Below are 5,667 nucleotides of genomic sequence, written 5' to 3' on the forward strand. Positions count from 1 at the left end.
ATGGAAATATATTTGCCTGGTCATCGTCACTTTGAGAAGAAATACAAGCATTCAAAAGCACAGGAAATCACCAGACAGACTAAAAGAGGAGTTGTCATCCAGCAGAGATGGTTCATTGAGCCATTCACTCAAAAGGATTTCTCTTCTCCTATTTTATCACACACACTGTTGCACAAAGATCCATTTTTTCCTACTGTCATATGTACATATATTCACCCCTAAAAACATTAAAAGACAAATGTACCCCCCTTCTTCTACATCTGCTGTAACACAAGTCAGTGGCACTAACACATAATGAAGTACTCAACAAAACTCATCAATTTTTCTACTCTGTGGCCTGTTCATCTACCACAAGACTGAAGCTGCATGTTTAAAGGATTTATAATTGGCCTGTTTCTCAAATCCTGTGTTCTGAGAAGGTAGAACAGATTCTGTTTTCCCTTCTGTTTCTTCCTTTTTTTCCTTACACAAAGTTTTAGGTGGCTGCAGGAAACATTTGCTACAAAACAGCTCACAAATTCAACTGCAAAAGCACTTTCCAGAAAGAGGGAAACAAACCTTCCAGGAAGTGAAGGCCTGAAATAGTACTTTTAAAACTGTGAGGAAATATTACATTACAATGTTATAGGTATATATAATTTGAACAAAAGTGATTTCCTACAGGAATTATCAGCTGTGCTACACACAAATCATCCTTCTAAATGCAGAGTTATTGTACAAATGCTCTATTACTGGAGGACTGCCACTGTGTTTCAGGATAGGGAAAGCAAGATCATTAAAGAAAAATGGCACAGGCCTTGGCATCGGGCATGAAATCAAACCATTACTCAGCCAAAACCACATGGACCCACGTGATTTCCTGGTTCAAAGTCAACCTCTTACCCTCCTTGCTCTGCATTCACAGCCTTTATTTGCACCACGGATAAATCCAGCTATTGGCCATGTATTGGTCACAAGTGAAAAAGCATTTCATTTGGTGATGTCTTATGGAAACAGAAGTACATCAAAGTCTTTGTTTTGGCAGCTGCAAACCTTGAAAGTGTGTATGGATGAAATCCAGTATTTAGGACTCAGTAATTACAACCCTGCAGGGTTTCTACCCTCAGATATACATTGACATCTCCCTAGACCTTCACTTGTAAATAGCAGATAGAAGAGGAATGGTAAAAAGTATTGTCATTAAGGAGGAAATAAACAATGAGAAATAGCTGCAGCAAGAACCCAGAGGAATCATGCCTGGAGAAAATTAATCCATCCTACTAATGCTAACATTTCTGCAGTAGCCTTCCTCCAAAAGCTGGGAGGACACTGAGACTCCTCTCTTTATGCTCTCCTGTTCTTTATGTAGAACAAACCTTAATTTCTCAATTCATGAATCACACACATGTTCCTTTAGAACTTCCATTATCAAAACAACAATAACCAACAACTGTCTCATCAATGCTATCAACCAGGGCCAAGTGCATCCCAATCAGGAAAAGTATTTACACAGGAAAGAAATTTCACTGCATATCAAAGTTATTTCGGTTCACAGTATCTAGCTTTGCCATTTTTCCTTGCAGCAGCTGAATCATCTGAAACTCTCCATGAGCCTAAATATAGGATGAAAAGGTTAATGCTGTGCCTCAATTCCTGCTCTAGACAAATGGGGATTTATACTCTTCCTACTTTCATTCCTTTATGGAGGCACAGATCATCACTTGCCATCCACACCTCACAGAGAAACCCAAAGGAAAGTGGACAGAATTTCGGAAAGGCTCCAAGACAGCTGAGAGCAAGCACAAGTTTATAGTCATGTGGCAAAATAGTGTCCATGCAGAGATATTCTATGCTGATGCTTGGGCTCCACTGCCCACAGGTGTCTCCACTGAAAGAGTCCTCTGCAAGCAGGAAGATCATCATCATTCTACATACAGTTAATCTCCATGTTGGAGACCTGCCATTACCTTTCAGGACAGGGAAAACAGGATCACAGCATTAATGCACAGGCCTTGCTACCAGAAATAACATCAAATAATTGCCCAGCCAAAATCACATTCACTCACCTGTTTTCCTGGTTCCAAGTCAGTCTGTCACCCTTCCTACTCTGCATTCACAGCCTTTAGGTGGACAACATCCAACTATTCCTCACATATCAGACACATGTTCATTTAATTCAGTGCCATTTTATGGAAGCAGAAGTACATCAATGTCTTTGTTTGTCTTGGGTATTGGGTTTGAGTGGCAAAGTTTTGGTGGCAGGAGGACTACAAGGATGGTTGCTGTGAGAAGATGCCAGAAGGTATGTATGACAGAGTCAGTTTTGTCTGGCTCCAAGATGGACCCACTGCTAAACCAGTCAGCACTGGTGATAGTGCCTCTGTGGTGACATATTTAAGAAGGTTTGAGACCTGCTGCACAACGGCAGCAAGGAGAGATGAGTAAGAATACCTAAGAGAAACAGCTATGCAGACACCAAGGTCAGTGAAGAAGGAGGTGCTCCAGGTGCCAGAGCAGATATTCCCCTGCAGCCCCTGATGAAGGCCATGATGAGGCAGGTTGTCTCCCCGCAGCACATGGAGGTCTGTGGTGGAGTAGATATCCACCCTGCTTCCTAGGAAGGAGCTCACGCTGAAGCAGGTGGATGTGCCCTGAAGAAAGCTATGGCCCTGTGGAGAGCTCACATTGTAGAAGGTTCTTGGAAGAACATGGCCCTGTGGAGAGGAGCTCATGCAGCAGCAGGTCTGCTGGCAGGACCTGTGACCCCCGCAGGTCACCCATGCTGGAGCAGTCCATCCTTAAAGGACTACACCCTATGGAAAAGACCCCTTTTGGAACAGTTTATGAAGATCTGCATCATGTGGGAAGGGTTCAGATGGAGAATATAATAAAGGACTGTCTACCACAGATAGGACTTTATGCTGGTTCAGGGGAAGAGCATGAGGAGGAAGGAGTGCTCATGATGAACTGACCCCAACTCCATTTCCAATAACATTGCACTTCTTGAGAGGAGCTAGGAAATTGAGCCCATAAAGAAGAGAGGAATGGAGAGAAGGTCTTTTTAAGATTTGGTTTTATTTCTCATTATCCTATTCTGATTTGATTGATAATAAATTGAAATAATTTCGTTGTTTCTCATTGTCCAGCTCTGACTTTTAATTGGCAATAGATTCAATTAATTTTCCCAAGTGGAGCCCGTTTTGTCCATGACAGTAATTACTGAGTGATCCCCCCCATCCTTATCTGGATCCATGAGCCTTTCCATATAATTTCTCTCCCTTGTCCAACAGCTTGATGGGCCCCTGGTGGCTCTACAAGGTTAACCCATAACATCTTGGCTGCTGTCAGTCTTCAAATTATGGCTATAAACCACTTCACCAGCCTGACAATCTGTCAGTCTTATACCATATTAATGTTTTCAGAGCTACCACGCACAAAGAGGCCCAACTTTAGAAGTGAAAAAAGAAACAAGGCAGACATGGGAAACCTGCAAAAGTGTAAAAATCACATCTTAACATTTCAGATTGTGTCAATTGTAATAACTACACAGAAAAAGTAACTACTTGCTGATAAGTACACACAAGGCTCACACAGGAGTTCAAACCACTGACTATAGCCATAGTTCCTCAATGGAATTCCTGTGGATAATATAATAATAATAATAATAATAATAATAATAATAATAATAATAATAATAATAATAATAATAATAATAATAATAATAATAATAATAAAGAAAATGCATGAAAGCACATTTGTAGGCCTCATCTAAAAACTGGGGAAAACTGAACTTTGAGACCTTCCTTTTAGCCATTTCAAACTGTACCACAGTGAACTCTTGCACCTGCCCTTTCTCTGTACAATCTGAACTCTTCACTTTTCCGAAATATCATACAACAAAGAGCTAAGTCCGCAGAGAGACATCAATGAAACAAATGTGGTGCACAGATTTGCAGAGCCCAAAGACCACAACATACGTTCATTCTTCATATAATTTGAAGAAACGTAAAAAAATCTAAAGGCCATGAGCAATATACAGCTCAGGTATAGTCCTGGTCATTAAAGCATCAGCTGAAAGACAGCATCATCCTTCTCCAGCACAAGGGCAACCCAGAAAACACATTACACTAGCAAATTAATGCAAAGGTTACATTTATGCCTAATAACCACCATTCATATGAATCATCACGAAACAGGAAAGCAAACTGAGGAACACACAACTAGGTCTGTCAAGATCTGAGTAGTGTAACATAAAAAATAAGACACTTTCAGAGTCACATTTGTAGAGCAGCAACAGAATACTTGCACTTGTCTCCACCAGTACCTTCTCACACACAGGACCCCTGAGACACTGCTCAAAACAGTGACAGATAGCGTAATTTTCATTAATCTTCATCACTTGCAGATAGACTCCATCAAAAGTTGCACAGACAACTTCTCCTTACCTTGGACAATATTTGACTTTTCATCATGTGTATATGATGAGCAAGAGCACTTCTTCCACTGGCATTTTAAGGAAAAAAATGTCAGAAAATCTTTCTCTTGACAGCTATAAACATGAAAGGCACCTACTGGACAGTTGGGCAAATGGAACGCATATGATCTTCCACACACCATCAGAGAAAATTCCTCACCTTTAGCTCATCACAAGGAGCAAGACAAGAAGTTAAAACATGCATAATGAAAGATATAACAAGATATATTCTTAATAAAGGCAGTTAGGCTAGATAAGTATTCAGGTATTTAGTAAGGAAAGAATAACCTATCATCCCTTCACAAAGACCTCATTTTTTGTCATAAGTACATAACTATGCTGTTAGTGATAAACAAACAAACCCCCAAACAAACACAAACAAAACAATCACACACAAACAAACCAATCCCAACAATACTCAAACCAGAACAGCAACCTACAGACACATAGGAGCAAATTTCTAAAGCTCCCAATATAGCTAAAATAATATGTTCACTAGAAAAAAGTGTCTCTTCGGTGACTCTCAAGGGTCCCTCATGCACAGCTCCCAGTACTCACGACTCCAGCCATTCACAACTTACACAGTACTCTTTGATCCTCATAATTGCCAATCACATATAATCAAAAGGCCAGTTACAGATATAAAACACCAATAACGTTACCTCTTCAGGAAGGGAAAATGCATTTCTCTGCAAGGTTCAACACCACAGAGATTATAAAGTAGATGTGCCTCCTACCTTATATTGGTATCGACTTAAAAGCTACTCCCACTTACAGAAATAGGACAAGATACAAAGCACCCTCACCTCTTCAGCATTCCACATCAGCCTGAGCGAGTAATAAACAATAAGGCCCTGTAAGAATAAGGGGCAAGAGCGCACGAGTCCCCGTGTACCGGTCTGTGTCTCGTCATATCAACGTACACGAACAATGACAGAGAAAAGAGGAAAGAAGGCCAACGATTAAGAAAGGAAATGAATGAAAATGAGGTAAAAGGAACTCACTGGAGGAGCAGCGGGGTCTGCGGGACGGTCACCGGCAGGTTCCTCCTCTCCGAGCAGCGGGGCGGGCTCGTCGGGCGGCGGGCGGGCCGGGAGGGTGTCGCAGCAGCTGGCGGCCGAGAAGCGCAGGTGGCTCTTGCGCGAGTCGGCCGTGAGAGACACGTCGTGCGAGTAGGAGTGCAGGAAGGCGCGGACGCCGTCGATGCCCACGAA

The sequence above is a fragment of the Empidonax traillii genome, unplaced genomic scaffold, assembly GCF_003031625.1.
Source record: "Empidonax traillii isolate 1590-97213 ecotype Southwest subspecies unplaced genomic scaffold, ASM303162v1 scaffold1787:size119432, whole genome shotgun sequence".
Taxonomy (NCBI): domain Eukaryota; kingdom Metazoa; phylum Chordata; class Aves; order Passeriformes; family Tyrannidae; genus Empidonax; species Empidonax traillii.